This window comes from Netta rufina, assembly GCF_964035555.1.
Source record: "Netta rufina genome assembly, chromosome: 18".
In the NCBI taxonomy this organism is placed as follows: domain Eukaryota; kingdom Metazoa; phylum Chordata; class Aves; order Anseriformes; family Anatidae; genus Netta; species Netta rufina.
The window spans coordinates 764,478-781,977 of NC_140142.1; positions in this window are offsets into that span (position 1 = coordinate 764,478).

Genomic DNA, 17,500 nt, shown 5'->3' on the forward strand with positions numbered 1-17,500 from the left:
CTGGCGGCCGCAGGAGGACACGGGGAGACGTGGCGGCAACGGGGGGCACACGGTAGACCTGGCAACCTCAGGGGGACACGGGGAGACCCGCCGGCCGGGAACCGACAGCGCCGGCCCGCCTTCCTTCGCTTCTCGAGCGGGCCCTTCCGGCACTTTTCGGACCTTTTCGGGCTTTTTCGCACCTTTCCGGGAATTTCCGACGCTTTCCGCGCGATCGGACCCGCTCGGGAACCGCTCGACCGACCCGCGGACGGGAGCCCTCGCAAACGCGCTCGCGCCCGCGCGCCCGTCGCTGCCGGGCAGACCCCGACGCCGTTCTCGCGGCCGGACCTGCAGCGACCCCTACAGGTCGCCGCCGGCTAAGCAAACATGGCGACCGCGCCCGGGTAGACCTGACGGCTGCTGTCCGCAGCGCTTAGACGAGGCGCCCGCGGCGCCCCGAGGCGGGGAACACCTGCCGGCCGGGAACCAACCCCGCCGTCGTTTCCCTAGCAGGGCTCTGCCTTGCCTTGCTCGGCTTTCATCCGCATTGCTCTGCTCTCCTGTGCCGTGCTGGGCTCCTCTCGGAGACCGTCCCGCGGATTTTGATGCCGAGTCGGTCGCTATAATTACGAACGCAGAAACCGTCAGACACAGAACTTGGCCTCCCCGCAGCCCAGCGACCGTTCCCTCGCAACTGGCACGAGGGGGCAGCAGGCCTGCACACCCAGCACGGTCTTTTCTGGGAGTAACAACATGATTCCCACAACTACGCTGCAAGAAAGGCAACAATAAAGAAATAAACAGCTAAAGCAAGACACGGTTCTTGCCCAACGTCACGGTGCACCAGGAGATGTGAAGGAGGCTGGGGAGAGGGCGATCAGGGTACAGCCACTGTCCAAGTCTGGCTGCCACCTGCACACAACATGAGAGCCCTCCGGTCTCCCCCCAACAGGCACTTGGAACCCAAAGGAGGGCTGGCCGCCAGCTCGCTACGTTCGCTTTGCTTCTCTTTGTTTTGTCCTAGCTCTGCTTTGCTTTGCTCTCGCTGGCACGGTTTTGCTTTCCCATACCTCCTTTCCTCTGCTGTTCTTGCCCCAGCTTTGCCTCACATTGCTTTGCTTCTGCTTTCCTGAAAATGCTTTGCTTTTCCTTTTGCTACTTTCCTTTCCTCTGCTTTGCCTTCCCTGGCCTTGCTTTCGTTTGCTGTATCAGGCCATTTTTTCCTTTCTTTAGCTTTCCTTTGCTCTGCTTTGCCTTGCTATGTTTTGCCTTTTCTGGACACGTTTTGCATTTTTTTTAATTGTTCATTGCATTCTTTTGTTTTCCTTTTGGACCTTTTTAATGTGTTTTTAGAGGCCGCGCTTTGCTTTTCCAGGCCGTGCTTGTCATTGCTTTTCCCTATGCCGCTAGGTCTTTTCCCTAGCAGGGCTATGCTTTGTCTTGCTCAGCTTTCATCCGCATTGCTCTGCTCTCCTGTGCCGTGCTAGGCTTCCTTTGGAGACCGTCTCACTGATTTTGCTGCTGAGTCGATTGGTATATTTATGAACGCATAAACCGTCAGACACAGAACTTGGCCTCCCCGCAGCCCAGCCACTGTCCCCTCGGAACCGGCGCGTGGGGGCAGCAGGCCTGGCCGCCCGACACGGTCCATACTTTGTCCCTAGGCATGCCGCGAGCTGCCAGGTGGGCCACACTGCTAGTTGTGTGTGTGAGGTTCTCAAAGACAGTAAGGAACTACGTGATTCCCACAACTACGGTGGAAGAAATCCACAACAACAACAACAACAACAAAATGTATATAGATATATAAAACCAGCTAAAGCAAGACATGGTTCTTGCCGGGTGTCACGGTGGACTAGGAGCTGTGAAGAAGGCTGAGGAGTGGGCGATCAGGGTACAGCCACTGTCCAAGTCTGGCTGCCACCTGTACACAAAATGGAGCCCTCCGGTCTCCCCCCCACAGACACCTGGAACCCAAAGGAGGGCTGGCCGCCAGCTCGCTACGTTCGCTTTGCTTCTCTTTGTTTTGCCTTGCTCCGCTTTGCTTTGCTCTTGCTGGCACAGTTTTGCTTTTCCATACCTCCTTTCCTCTGCTGTTCTTGCCCCGGCTTTGCCTCAGAGTGTTTTGCTCTTTCTCTCCTGGAAATACTCTGCATTTCCTTGTGCTACTTTCCTTTGCTTTGCTTTTCCTTGCTCAGCTTTCCCTTCCCTGGCCACGCTTTCCTTGGTTTAGCTTTGCTTTATAGACCTGGCACTGCTCTGCCTTTCCTACCCCTGCTGTGTTTTGCCTCGCCTCAAAGTGCTTTGCTTTCATTTGCTTGCTTTGTCTTCCCTGGTTATGCTTTGCTTTTCCTGCTGCTACTTTCCTTTGCTCAGCTTTGCCTTCCCTGGCCATGCTTTGTTTTGCTTTACGGGGCCACGCTTGCCTTTTTTTACCTTTGCCTTGCTCTCTTTTGCCTCACCTGCTCCTGCTCTCATTTCCATTTTCCAGCCATGCTTACCTTTGTTTTGCTTTACTTTGTATTCCTGGCACTGCTTTGCTTTTCCTTTTGCTACTTTCTTTTGTTCTGCTTTGCCTTATATGGCCATGCTGTGCTTTGCTTTGCTTTGCTTTGCTTTGCTTTGCTTTGCTTTGCTTTGTATTCCTGGCATTGCTTTGCTTTTCCTTCTCTGCTCTGCTTAGCTTCTCTTAACCCTGCTCTGATTTGCCTTACCTCGAACGTTTTTGCTTTGTTGTGGTTTTATTTATTTTCTTGATTGTTTTTGTTGTTGTTGTTGTTGTTGTTGTTGTTTGTTTGTTTGTTTGTTTGTTCATTAATATTTTTTTCTTTCTCTTTACCAGCACTGCTTTGCTTTTCCTGGTACTACTTTCCTTTGCTCTGCTTTGCCTTCCTGTGCTTTGCCTTCCCTGGCCTTGCTTTGTTTGGCTTTAAGGGGCCATGCTTTCCTTTGCTTAGCTTAGCTTTGCTTTGTTTTGCTTTTCCTTGCTCAGCTTTCCCTTCCCTGGCCATGCTTTCATTTGCTTTATCAGGCCATGCTTTCCTTGGTTTAGCTTTGGTTTACAGACCTGGCACTGCATTGCTTTTCCAACCCATGCTGTGCTTTGCCTTGCCTCAAACTGCTTTGCTTTCCTTTATTTGCTTTGTCTTCCCTCGTTATGCTTTGTTTTACCTGGTGCTACTTTCCTTTGCTCAGCTTTGCCCTCCCTGGCCTTGCTTTTTTTTTGCTTGATAGGGCCATGCTTTCCTTTGTTTAGCTTTGCTTTCCTCTACTTTGTTCTGCTTTGCTTTGCCTTTCCTGGTCATGCTTTGCATTTTTTTATTTATATTTTTTTTAATTTATTTGGTGTTCATTCCATGATTTATGTTTTCCTTTTATATCTTTTTCTTGTGTTTTCTCTGGTCGTGCTTTGCTTTTCCAGGCCGTGCTTGTCATTGCTTTTCCTTATGCCGCTAGGTCTTTTCACTAGCAGGGCTCTGCCTTGTCTTGCTCAGCTTCCATCCGCATTGCTTTGCTCTCCTGTGCTGTGCGAGGCTTCTTTCGGAGACTGTCCCACTGATTTTACTGCTGAGTCGATTGGTATATTTATGAACGCATAAACCGTCAGACACAGAACTTGGCCTCCCCGCAGCCCAGCCACTGTCCCCTCAGAACTGGAGGCTGGGTGCAGCAGGCCTGGCCACCCGACACGATCCATTCTGTGTCCCCAGCCATGCGGCGAGCCGCCCAGGGGACCCCTAACTGCTACTCGTGTGGTGATAGTGTTCAGTGAGGATTTCAACGACAATAAGTAACTACGTGATTCCCACAACTACGGTGGAAGAAATCCACAACAACAACAACAACAACAAAATGTATATAGATATATAAAACCAGCTAAAGCAAGACATGGTTCTTGCCGGGTGTCACGGTGGACTAGGAGCTGTGAAGAAGGCTGAGGAGTGGGCGATCAGGATACGACCACTGTCCAAGTCTGGCTGCTACCTGCACACAACATGGAGCCCTCCGGTCTCCCCCCCACAGACACCTGGAACCCAAAGGAGGGCTGGCCGCCAGCTCGCTACGTTCGCTTTGCTTCTCTTTGTTTTGCCTTGCTCCGCTTTGCTTTGCTCTTGCTGGCACAGTTTTGCTTTTCCATACCTCCTTTCCTCTGCTGTTCTTGCCCCGGCTTTGCCTCAGAGTGTTTTGCTCTTTCTCTCCTGGAAATACTCTGCATTTCCTTGTGCTACTTTCCTTTGCTTTGCTTTTCCTTGCTCAGCTTTCCCTTCCCTGGCCACGCTTTCCTTGGTTTAGCTTTGCTTTATAGACCTGGCACTGCTCTGCCTTTCCTACCCCTGCTGTGTTTTGCCTCGCCTCAAAGTGCTTTGCTTTCATTTGCTTGCTTTGTCTTCCCTGGTTATGCTTTGCTTTGCTTTACGGGGCCATGCTTGCCTTTTTTTGCCTTTGCCTTGCTCTCTTTTGCCTCACTTGCTCCTGCTCTCACTTCCATTTTCCAGCCATGCTTACCTTTGTTTTGCTTTACTTTGTATTCCTGGCACTACTTTGCTTTTTCTTTTGCTACTTTCCTTAGCTCTGCTTTGCCTTCCCTGGCCTTGCTTTCGTTTGCTTTATCAGGCCATTTTTTCCTTTGTTTAGCTTGGCTTTGCTCTGCTTTGCTTTGCTTTGCCTTTCATCTTTTATTTATTTATTTTTTTATTTTTTAATTTACCTTTTTTTTTCATGTTCCTTGCATGATTTGTTTTCCTTTTGGACCTATCTGATGTGTTTTTACAGGCCGTGCTTTGCTTTTCCAGGCCCTGGTTGTCACTGCTTTTCCCTATGCCTAGCAGGGCTTTTCCTTGTCTCGCTCAGCTTTCATCCGCATTGCTCTGCTCTGCTGTGCCGTGCTAGGCTTCCTTTGGAGACCGTCTCACTGATTTTGCTGCTGAGTCGATTGGTAAATTTATGAACGCATAAACCGTCAGACACAGAACTTGGCCTCCCCGCAGCCCAGCCACTGTCCCCTCGGAACCGGCGCGTGGGGGCAGCAGGCCTGGCCGCCCAACATGGTCCGTTCTGTGTCCCCAGCCATGCGGCGAGCTGGCTTGGGTGGGCCGCACTGCTGGTTGTGTGTGTGAGGTTCTCAAAGACAGTAAGGAACTACATGATTCCCACAACTACGGTGGAAGAAATCCACAACAACAACAACAACAACAGCAAAATAGGTAGAGATATATAAAACGTCACGGTGGACTAGGAGCTGTGAAGAAGGCTGAGGAGTGGGCGATCAGGGTACAGCCACTGTCCAAGTCTGGCTGCCACCTGCACACAAAATGGAGCCCTCCGGTCTCCCCCCCACAGACACCTGGAACCCAAAGGAGGGCTGGCCGCCAGCTCGCTACGTTCGCTTTGCTTCTCTTTGTTTTGCCTTGCTCCGCTTTGCTTTGCTCTTGCTGGCACAGTTTTGCTTTCCCATACCTCCTTTCCTCTGCTGTTCCTGCCCCTGCTTTGCCTCAGAGTGTTTTGCTCTTTCTCTCCTGGAAATACTTTGCATTTCCTTGTGCTACTTTCCTTTGCTTTGCTTTTCCTTGCCCTGCTTTGCCTTCCCTGGCCATGCTTTCCTTTGCTTTATCAGGCCATGCTTTCCTTGGTTTAGCTTTGGTTTACAGACCTGGCACCGCTTTGCTTTTCCTACCCGTGCTGTGCTTTACCTTGCCTCAAAGTGCTTTGCTTTCCTTTGTTTGCTTTGTCTTCCCTGGTTATGCTTTGCTTTTCCTGGTGCTACTTTCCTTTACTCAGCTTTGCCTTCCTTGGCCGTGCTTTGTTTTGCTTTACGGGGCCACGCTTGCCTTTTTTTACCTTTGCCTTGCTCTCTTTTGCCTCACCTGCTCCTGCTCTCACTTCCATTTTCCGGCCATGCTTACCTTTGTTTTGCTTTACTTTGTACTCCTGGCACTGCTTTGCTTTTCCTTTTGCTACTTTCTTTTGTTCTGCTTTGCCTTACCTGGCCATGCTGTGCTGTGCTTTGCTTTGCTTTGCTTTGCTTTGCTTTGCTTTGCTTTGTATTCCTGGCATTGCTTTGCTTTTCCTTCTCTGCTCTGCTTAGCTTCTCTTAACCCTGCTCTGATTTGTCTTACCTCAAACTTTTTCGCTTTGTTGTGCTTTTTATTGCTGTTTTTTTGTTGTTGTTGTTGTTCATTTTTTATTTATTTATTTATTTTCACTTCTTTCTCTTTCCTGGCACTGCTTTGCTTTTCCTGGTGCTACTTTCCTTTGCTCAGCTTTGCCTTCCCTGGCCGTGCTTTGTTTTGCTGTATAGGGCCATGCTTGCCTTTGTTTAGCTTTGCTCTGCTCTGCTTTGCCTTGCTATGTTTTGCCTTTTCTGGACATGCTTTGCATCTATTTTTTTTATTATTATTATTATTTATTGATTTATTTTTCTTTAAATGCTCATTACATTCTTTTGTTTTCCTTTTGGACCTATCTGATGTGTTTTTACAGGCCGTGCTTTCCTTTTCCAGGCCCTGGTTGTCACTGCTTTTCCCTATGCCTAGCAAGGCTTTTCCTTAGCAGGGTTTTCCTCTGTCTTGCTCAGCTTTTATCCGCAATGCTCTGCTGCCCTGTGCTGTGCTAGGTTTCTTTGAGACTGTCCCACTGGTTTTACTGAGCTAGCCGCAAGCTCCTTACGTTTGCTTTGCTTCTCTCTGTTTTGCCTTGCTCCGCTTTGCTTTGCTCTTGCTGGCACAGTTTTGCTTTCCCATACCTCCTTTCCTCTGCTGTTCTTGCCCCGGCTTTGCCTCAGACTGCTTTGCTTTTGCTTTCCTGAAAATGCTTTGCTTTTCCTTGTGCTACGTTCCTTTGCTCTGCTTTGACTTGCTCAGCTTTCCCTTCCCTGGCCACGCTTTCCTTGGTTTAGCTTTGCTTTATAGACCTGGCACTGCTCTGCCTTTCCTACCCGTGCTGTGCTTTGCCTTGCCTCAAAGTGCTTTGCTTTCATTTGCTTGCTTTGCATTTCCTGGTTATGCTTTGCTTTTCCTTTTGCTACTTTCCTTAGCTCTGCTTTGCCTTCCCTGGCCTTGCTTTCGTTTGCTTTATCAGGCCATTTTTTCCTTTGTTTAGCTTGGCTTTGCTCTGCTTTGCTTTGCCTTTCATCTTTTATTTATTTTTTTATTTATTTTTTAATTTACTTTTTTTTTCATGTTCCTTGCATGATTTGTTTTCATTTTGGACCTATCTGATGTGTTTTTACAGGCCGTGCTTTGCTTTTCCAGGCCCTGGTTGTCACTGCTTTTCCCTATGCCTAGCAGGGCTTTTCCTTGTCTCGCTCAGCTTTCATCCACATTGCCCTCCTCTCCTGTGCCGTGCTAGGCTTCCTTTGGAGACAGTCTCACTGATTTTGCTGCTGAGTCGATTGGTATATTTATGAACGCATAAACCGTCAGACACAGAACTTGGCCTCCCCACAGCCCAGCCACTGTCCCCTCAGAACTGGAGGCTGGGTGCAGCAGGCCTGGCCACCCGACACGATCCATTCTGTGTCCCCAGCCATGCGGCGAGCCGCCCAGGGGACCCCTAACTGCTACTCGTGTGGTGATAGTGTTCAGTGAGGATTTCAACGACAATAAGTAACTACGTGATTCCCACAACTACGGTGGAAGAAATCCACAACAACAACAACAACAACAAAATGTATATAGATATATAAAACCAGCTAAAGCAAGACATGGTTCTTGCCGGGTGTCACGGTGGACTAGGAGCTGTGAAGAAGGCTGAGGAGTGGGCGATCAGGATACGACCACTGTCCAAGTCTGGCTGCTACCTGCACACAACATGGAGCCCTCCGGTCTCCCCCCCACAGACACCTGGAACCCAAAGGAGGGCTGGCCGCCAGCTCGCTACGTTCGCTTTGCTTCTCTTTGTTTTGCCTTGCTCCGCTTTGCTTTGCTCTTGCTGGCACAGTTTTGCTTTTCCATACCTCCTTTCCTCTGCTGTTCTTGCCCCGGCTTTGCCTCAGAGTGTTTTGCTCTTTCTCTCCTGGAAATACTCTGCATTTCCTTGTGCTACTTTCCTTTGCTTTGCTTTTCCTTGCTCAGCTTTCCCTTCCCTGGCCATGCTTTCCTTGGTTTAGCTTTGCTTTATAGACCTGGCACTGCTCTGCCTTTCCTACCCCTGCTGTGTTTTGCCTCGCCTCAAAGCGATTGCTTTCATTTGCTTGCTTTGTCTTCCCTGGTTATGCTTTGCTTTGCTTTACGGGGCCATGCTTGCCTTTTTTTACCTTTGCCTTGCTCTCTTTTGCCTCACTTGCTCCTGCTCTCACTTCCATTTTCCAGCCATGCTTACCTTTGTTTTGCTTTACTTTGTATTCCTGGCACTACTTTGCTTTTTCTTTTGCTACTTTCCTTAGCTCTGCTTTGCCTTCCCTGGCCTTGCTTTCGTTTGCTTTATCAGGCCATTTTTTCCTTTGTTTAGCTTGGCTTTGCTCTGCTTTGCTTTGCTTTGCCTTTCATCTTTTATTTATTTATTTTTTTATTTTTTAATTTACCTTTTTTTTTCATGTTCCTTGCATGATTTGTTTTCCTTTTGGACCTATCTGATGTGTTTTTACAGGCCGTGCTTTGCTTTTCCAGGCCCTGGTTGTCACTGCTTTTCCCTATGCCTAGCAGGGCTTTTCCTTGTCTCGCTCAGCTTTCATCCGCATTGCTCTGCTCTGCTGTGCCGTGCTAGGCTTCCTTTGGAGACCGTCTCACTGATTTTGCTGCTGAGTCGATTGGTAAATTTATGAACGCATAAACCGTCAGACACAGAACTTGGCCTCCCCGCAGCCCAGCCACTGTCCCCTCGGAACCGGCGCGTGGGGGCAGCAGGCCTGGCCGCCCAACATGGTCCGTTCTGTGTCCCCAGCCATGCGGCGAGCTGGCTTGGGTGGGCCGCACTGCTGGTTGTGTGTGTGAGGTTCTCAAAGACAGTAAGGAACTACATGATTCCCACAACTACGGTGGAAGAAATCCACAACAACAACAACAACAGCAAAATAGGTAGAGATATATAAAACGTCACGGTGGACTAGGAGCTGTGAAGAAGGCTGAGGAGTGGGCGATCAGGGTACAGCCACTGTCCAAGTCTGGCTGCCACCTGCACACAAAATGGAGCCCTCCGGTCTCCCCCCCACAGACACCTGGAACCCAAAGGAGGGCTGGCCGCCAGCTCGCTACGTTCGCTTTGCTTCTCTTTGTTTTGCCTTGCTCCGCTTTGCTTTGCTCTTGCTGGCACAGTTTTGCTTTCCCATACCTCCTTTCCTCTGCTGTTCCTGCCCCTGCTTTGCCTCAGAGTGTTTTGCTCTTTCTCTCCTGGAAATACTTTGCATTTCCTTGTGCTACTTTCCTTTGCTTTGCTTTTCCTTGCCCTGCTTTGCCTTCCCTGGCCATGCTTTCCTTTGCTTTATCAGGCCATGCTTTCCTTGGTTTAGCTTTGGTTTACAGACCTGGCACCGCTTTGCTTTTCCTACCCGTGCTGTGCTTTACCTTGCCTCAAAGTGCTTTGCTTTCCTTTGTTTGCTTTGTCTTCCCTGGTTATGCTTTGCTTTTCCTGGTGCTACTTTCCTTTACTCAGCTTTGCCTTCCTTGGCCGTGCTTTGTTTTGCTTTACGGGGCCACGCTTGCCTTTTTTTACCTTTGCCTTGCTCTCTTTTGCCTCACCTGCTCCTGCTCTCACTTCCATTTTCCGGCCATGCTTACCTTTGTTTTGCTTTACTTTGTACTCCTGGCACTGCTTTGCTTTTCCTTTTGCTACTTTCTTTTGTTCTGCTTTGCCTTACCTGGCCATGCTGTGCTGTGCTTTGCTTTGCTTTGCTTTGCTTTGCTTTGCTTTGCTTTGTATTCCTGGCATTGCTTTGCTTTTCCTTCTCTGCTCTGCTTAGCTTCTCTTAACCCTGCTCTGATTTGTCTTACCTCAAACTTTTTCGCTTTGTTGTGCTTTTTATTGCTGTTTTTTTGTTGTTGTTGTTGTTCATTTTTTATTTATTTATTTATTTTCACTTCTTTCTCTTTCCTGGCACTGCTTTGCTTTTCCTGGTGCTACTTTCCTTTGCTCAGCTTTGCCTTCCCTGGCCGTGCTTTGTTTTGCTGTATAGGGCCATGCTTGCCTTTGTTTAGCTTTGCTCTGCTCTGCTTTGCCTTGCTATGTTTTGCCTTTTCTGGACATGCTTTGCATCTATTTTTTTTATTATTATTATTATTTATTGATTTATTTTTCTTTAAATGCTCATTACATTCTTTTGTTTTCCTTTTGGACCTATCTGATGTGTTTTTACAGGCCGTGCTTTCCTTTTCCAGGCCCTGGTTGTCACTGCTTTTCCCTATGCCTAGCAAGGCTTTTCCTTAGCAGGGTTTTCCTCTGTCTTGCTCAGCTTTTATCCGCAATGCTCTGCTGCCCTGTGCTGTGCTAGGTTTCTTTGAGACTGTCCCACTGGTTTTACTGAGCTAGCCGCAAGCTCCTTACGTTTGCTTTGCTTCTCTCTGTTTTGCCTTGCTCCGCTTTGCTTTGCTCTTGCTGGCACAGTTTTGCTTTCCCATACCTCCTTTCCTCTGCTGTTCTTGCCCCGGCTTTGCCTCAGACTGCTTTGCTTTTGCTTTCCTGAAAATGCTTTGCTTTTCCTTGTGCTACGTTCCTTTGCTCTGCTTTGACTTGCTCAGCTTTCCCTTCCCTGGCCACGCTTTCCTTGGTTTAGCTTTGCTTTATAGACCTGGCACTGCTCTGCCTTTCCTACCCGTGCTGTGCTTTGCCTTGCCTCAAAGTGCTTTGCTTTCATTTGCTTGCTTTGCATTTCCTGGTTATGCTTTGCTTTTCCTTTTGCTACTTTCCTTAGCTCTGCTTTGCCTTCCCTGGCCTTGCTTTCGTTTGCTTTATCAGGCCATTTTTTCCTTTGTTTAGCTTGGCTTTGCTCTGCTTTGCTTTGCCTTTCATCTTTTATTTATTTTTTTATTTATTTTTTAATTTACTTTTTTTTTCATGTTCCTTGCATGATTTGTTTTCATTTTGGACCTATCTGATGTGTTTTTACAGGCCGTGCTTTGCTTTTCCAGGCCCTGGTTGTCACTGCTTTTCCCTATGCCTAGCAGGGCTTTTCCTTGTCTCGCTCAGCTTTCATCCACATTGCCCTCCTCTCCTGTGCCGTGCTAGGCTTCCTTTGGAGACAGTCTCACTGATTTTGCTGCTGAGTCGATTGGTATATTTATGAACGCATAAACCGTCAGACACAGAACTTGGCCTCCCCACAGCCCAGCCACTGTCCCCTCAGAACTGGAGGCTGGGTGCAGCAGGCCTGGCCACCCGACACGATCCATTCTGTGTCCCCAGCCATGCGGCGAGCCGCCCAGGGGACCCCTAACTGCTACTCGTGTGGTGATAGTGTTCAGTGAGGATTTCAACGACAATAAGTAACTACGTGATTCCCACAACTACGGTGGAAGAAATCCACAACAACAACAACAACAACAAAATGTATATAGATATATAAAACCAGCTAAAGCAAGACATGGTTCTTGCCGGGTGTCACGGTGGACTAGGAGCTGTGAAGAAGGCTGAGGAGTGGGCGATCAGGATACGACCACTGTCCAAGTCTGGCTGCTACCTGCACACAACATGGAGCCCTCCGGTCTCCCCCCCACAGACACCTGGAACCCAAAGGAGGGCTGGCCGCCAGCTCGCTACGTTCGCTTTGCTTCTCTTTGTTTTGCCTTGCTCCGCTTTGCTTTGCTCTTGCTGGCACAGTTTTGCTTTTCCATACCTCCTTTCCTCTGCTGTTCTTGCCCCGGCTTTGCCTCAGAGTGTTTTGCTCTTTCTCTCCTGGAAATACTCTGCATTTCCTTGTGCTACTTTCCTTTGCTTTGCTTTTCCTTGCTCAGCTTTCCCTTCCCTGGCCATGCTTTCCTTGGTTTAGCTTTGCTTTATAGACCTGGCACTGCTCTGCCTTTCCTACCCCTGCTGTGTTTTGCCTCGCCTCAAAGCGATTGCTTTCATTTGCTTGCTTTGTCTTCCCTGGTTATGCTTTGCTTTGCTTTACGGGGCCATGCTTGCCTTTTTTTACCTTTGCCTTGCTCTCTTTTGCCTCACTTGCTCCTGCTCTCACTTCCATTTTCCAGCCATGCTTACCTTTGTTTTGCTTTACTTTGTATTCCTGGCACTACTTTGCTTTTTCTTTTGCTACTTTCCTTAGCTCTGCTTTGCCTTCCCTGGCCTTGCTTTCGTTTGCTTTATCAGGCCATTTTTTCCTTTGTTTAGCTTGGCTTTGCTCTGCTTTGCTTTGCTTTGCCTTTCATCTTTTATTTATTTATTTTTTTATTTTTTAATTTACCTTTTTTTTTCATGTTCCTTGCATGATTTGTTTTCCTTTTGGACCTATCTGATGTGTTTTTACAGGCCGTGCTTTGCTTTTCCAGGCCCTGGTTGTCACTGCTTTTCCCTATGCCTAGCAGGGCTTTTCCTTGTCTCGCTCAGCTTTCATCCACATTGCCCTCCTCTCCTGTGCCGTGCTAGGCTTCCTTTGGAGACCGTCTCACTGATTTTGCTGCTGAGTCGATTGGTATATTTATGAACGCATAAACCGTCAGACACAGAACTTGGCCTCCCCGCAGCCCAGCCACTGTCCCCTCGGAACCGGCGCGTGGGGGCAGCAGGCCTGGCCGCCCAACACGGTCCGTTCTGTGTCCCCAGCCATGCGGCGAGCTGGCTTGGGTGGGCCACACTGCTGGTTGTGTGTGTGAGGTTCTCAAAGACAGTAAGGAACTACATGATTCCCACAACTACGGTGGAAGAAATCCACAACAACAACAACAACAACAGCAAAATAGGTAGAGATATATAAAACGTCACGGTGGACTAGGAGCTGTGAAGAAGGCTGAGGAGTGGGCGATCAGGGTACAGCCACTGTCCAAGTCTGGCTGCCACCTGCACACAAAATGGAGCCCTCCGGTCTCCCCCCCACAGACACCTGGAACCCAAAGGAGGGCTGGCCGCCGGCTCGCTACGTTCACTCTGCTTCTCTTTGTTTTGCCTTGCTCCGCTTTGCTTTGCTCTTGCTGGCACAGTTTTGCTTTTCCATACCTCCTTTCCTCTGCTGCTCTTGCCTCAGATTGCTTTGCTTTTTCTCTCCCGGAAATACTTTGCATTTCCTTGTGCTACTTTGCTTTGCTTTGCTTTGCTTTGTTTTGCTTTTTCTTTCCTGAGCCTGCTACGTTTTTACTTGTGCGGTCAGGCTTTATTTTTTATTTCTTTGCTTCGTATTCCTGTCAGTGCTTTGCTTTACCTTCTCTGCTCTTCTGGACCTTTCTTAGCCTCGCTGTGCTTTGCTTTGCCTCAAAGTGCTTTCTTTCCTTGGCTTTCCCTTTCCTGGCACCGCTTTGCTTTTCCCTGTGCTCCTTTCCTTAGCTTTGCTGTCTTTATGAATGCATAAAGAAGTTCATGAAACTTGTTTGTGAACACACAGAAAAGTTAGCCGGCCCGCAGCCCGGCAGCCGTCCCCTCGGAGCTGGCGGGCTGGGACAGGGATCTGGCTACCGGGCCAGGTCTATTTTGTTGCCCACCGTTGTCCGGAGAGCCAGCAGGTGGGCTCCGTTGCTATTCGTCTGGGGAGGGGTGTGGGTTGAGAACAACAATAAATAACTACCCGATTCCTAAAACTAAAGGGGGAAACAGACGGAGAAGACTATTATTATTCCTACTACTACTATTTTTATTACGTTTTAATGATATTTATTTCTATTACTATTTAATACTTTTATTTCTAATAACTTTTTAGTAGTATATAATAATAGCATTAATAATAATAATAATAATAATAATAATAATAATAATAATAATAATAATAATAATAATTTATATAATGATAAGCGGCTAAAGCAAAGCAGCCAGGCAGCCAGCCAAACTGAGTGGCACAGGTGGGGAGCCGTTCGCGGCCGAGCAGGAGCCTCTGATGTCAGAGCGAGAGCGAGAGGTGGCCCGAGGCAACCGGGGGCCGCTGCCACACCCTGGCCTTCTCAAACGCCCAGCTCCCCATAAGCCAGCAACGGGCCCCTTTTCCTCTGGGCTGGGTGGGGGGTGCGATTTCGACTGACGCTAAGTTAACTCCGCATTTTGTTTTGGCAGCACCGTTTTGCTTTGCTTTGCTTTCCCTGGCCCTGCGTTGCTTCGCTTCGCTTTGTATTCAAGGCACTGCTTCGCTTTTCCTGGCCCTGTTTTACTTTGGATTTTCTCTTCTTGACCGTGCTTTGCTTTTCCTGGCCTCGCTTTGTTTCGTTTTGCTTGACTTTGTATTCGTGACACCGCTTTTCTTTCCCTGGACCTCCTTTGCTTTGGTTTTTCTCGCCCTTCTTTGCTTTGCTTTTGCTGGTCCTGCCTCGCTTTGTTTTGCTTGACGTTGTATTCAAGACACCACTTTTCTTTTCCTGGACCTCTTTTGCTTTGGTTTTTCTCGCCTTTCTTTGTTTTGCTTTTGCTGGCCCTGCCTTGCTTTGTTTTGCTTGACGTTGTATTCAAGACACCACTTTTCTTTCCCCCACCCCCCAGGAAATCCTTAGCTTAGTTTTTTTTTTTTTTTTTTTTTTTTCCCCACCCTTCTTTGTTTTGCTTTTGCTGGCCCTGCCTTGCTTTGCTTTGCTTTACTTTGTATTGGTGACACCACTTTTCTTTTCCTGGACCTCTTCTGCTTTGGTTTTTCTTGCCCTGCTTGGTTTTGCTTTTCCCGGCCCTTCTTGGCTTTGCTTTTCCTTTTGCCTCTTTCTTTTCCCTAGCAGGGCTTTGCTTTGTCTCGCTCTGCTTTGCGTTGCATTGCTCAGCTCTGCTTTGCCGTGCTAGGTAGGCTTCTTTTGCAGACCGTCGCACCGATTTGGGCGATGAGTCGATCGGTGTATTTATGAACGCATAAAGCCTCAGGCGCACACCGTGGCCTCCCTCCCCGCAGCCCGACGACTGTCCCCCGGGAGCTGGAGGGTGGCGACAGGAAGCCTGGCCACCCACCCAGCATGGTCTATTCCTCATCCCCCGCTGTCCGGCGAGCCGCCAGGTGGGTTCCGCTGCTGCTGTTCGTCTGGGGACGGGCTTGGGTGAGGTTTTTTAGGACGATAAGCGACATTACACGATTCCCAATGATTTGGGTTCGTTTTGCTTTGCTTTCCTTTTCCTCGCTTTACTTTTCGTCGCTCTTTCCAGCTTTGCTTTTCCTGCACCTGCTTCGACATGCTTTCCTTAGAGCTGCATCTTTCTTGGGGGGTTTCGGTTTGTATTGCCGGCACCGATTTCCTTTTCTTTGCTCTGCTTTGCCGTTCCTACTCCGCTTTGCTTTTTTGCTCTTTTGATGCGTTTACACACACAGGAACGCTGGGTCACCTACTTCGGCCTCCCCACAGCCCGCCAACCGTCCCTTCGCAGCTGGCAAGTGGGGGTGCGGGGGTCGGCCACCCAGCCAAGTCTATTCCAGGACCCCTGCTGACTGGGGAGCCGCCACCTGAGCTCAACTGCCGTTTGCCTGAGGAGGCGGGGGGGGGGGGGGGGGGGGATGAGGGGGAGCTGAGGACTAGGAGGGTGGGGGAGGTTTTGAAAGACGGTAAGGAATGACACGATTCCTGAAGCTACAGCGGAAAACAGGCAGCAGAACTAACTAATAATAAACATAAAGATAAGAGTAGTTATTTTCCAAAGCGGCTAAAGCAAAGCGGCCAGGCAGTCAGCCGCACTGAGCGGCACAGGTGGCGAGCCTCTGGCGGCCGAGCAAGAGCCTCTGACGTCAGAGCGAGCGGCGGCCCGAAGCAGCCGGGGTCCGGGGCCGCCTTCCCGACCTCGCCTTCCCGACCGGCGCCGGCGCCCCGCCCCGCCCCGTCCACTGCAAAGGCTGCAAAGGGCGGAGGAGAGGGAGGGAGAAGTGGGGAGGGGGCGGAGGTGGCCATTGAAGTGCGTAGACGGCCGCTGTCAGATGCAGGCCGCCACGTCTACCCGTCCCTCCCACCCTCCGGGCCCCGTGGAGCCACCAGGTCTACTTCTCCCTCCTCCTCCCCGCTCTCTCCCCCGCCCCCTCCCGCCCCGTGGAGCCACCAGGTCTACTTCTCCCTCCTCCTCCCCGCTCTCTCCCCCGCCCCCTCCCGCCCCGTGGAGCCACCAGGTCTACTTCTCCCTCCTCCTGCCCGCTCTCTCCCCCCGCCCCCTCCCGCCCCGTGGAGCCACCAGGTCTACTTCTCCCTCCCCGCTCTCTCCACCCGCCCCCTCCCGCCCCGTGGAGCCACCAGGTCTACTTCTCCCTCCTGCCCGCTCTCTCCCCCCGCCCCCTCCAGCCTCGTGGAGCCACCAGGTCTACTTCTCCCTCCCCGCGCTCTCCCCCCCGCCCCCTCCCGCCCCGTGGAGCCACCAGGTCTACTTCTCCCTCCTCCTGCCCGCTCTCCCCCTGCCCCCTCCCGCCCCGTGGAGCCACCAGGTCTACTTCTCCCTCCTCCTCCCCGCTCTCTCCCCCCGCCCCCTCCCGCCTCGTGGAGCCGTCAGGTCTACCCCGCCGTCACGGCCATTGCTCTAGCCATCACGGCCACCGCTCGAGAGCGGCCCGGCTGCCTCGTCTACACGGCCACACGCACGCGTGCACAGACGCGCGCGTGCCCGCACGCTTCCCTCCGGCGGCCCGCCAGCTCTATCCACACGCCTCTCGCGTGCAGGGGAACGGGTGGGAGGCGCCATTCGTTCGAATCGTTCACGCTTTTAAAAAGAAAAAGGGGAAAAAAAAAAAAAAAACACCAGCAGCAGCAGCAGCAGCAGCAGCAGCAGCAACAAGAAAGCACGGGTCCCGCTTGTCGGCGGGGAGACGAGAGGTCGTACAAAGCGTGCGGAGAAAGCGTTCGCTCTCAGACTCCGGCCGCCACGTCTACCCGCCGCCAGAGCCACGGAGCCCGCGGGAGACCGGCCGCCAGTTCCTCCCCTTTGCTTTGCTTTTGCCGGCCCTGCTTCGCTTTGCTTTTCGTGGAAGCGCTGAGTTTTGCTTGGCGTCGCGTTCGTGGCACTCGTTTGCTTTTCCTTCGTCTGCTCCGCCTCGCTCCGCTTTGCCGTTCCTCCTCCGCTTCGCTTTGCTTTTCCCGGCGCCGCTTGGCCTGGCTTTGGCTGGCAGCGCTCCGCCTTTCCGTTGCACGCCTTCGCTTCGCCTCGTTTCGCACGGATCGCTGAGTGCGGTGACACACGCCCAGCCACGCAGAGTCGCACGGGTGGCTCGCAGGCGAGCCAGAGCCCCTGACGGCAGAGCGAGCGGCAGCCCGATGCGGCCAGGGGCCGCGCGCGGCCGCGCTCTCGGCTTCTCGAGCGGCGCCGGCTCTTCTCCCCCCCTCTCCCCCGCCCGTCGCGCCGCAGCCCCGCCGAGCCGTCGGGCGGGGGGGCGGCGGGAGGGGCAATCCTCCTAGCTCGTCGCCGGCCGCTCCGCTCCGCTCCGCTCGGCGGGAAGCCGGCGCCACACGTAGGCGAGAGGGGTACGCATTATTCCGGGCACGGAGCTTCAAGCCGGCTGGTCGTCAGGCTC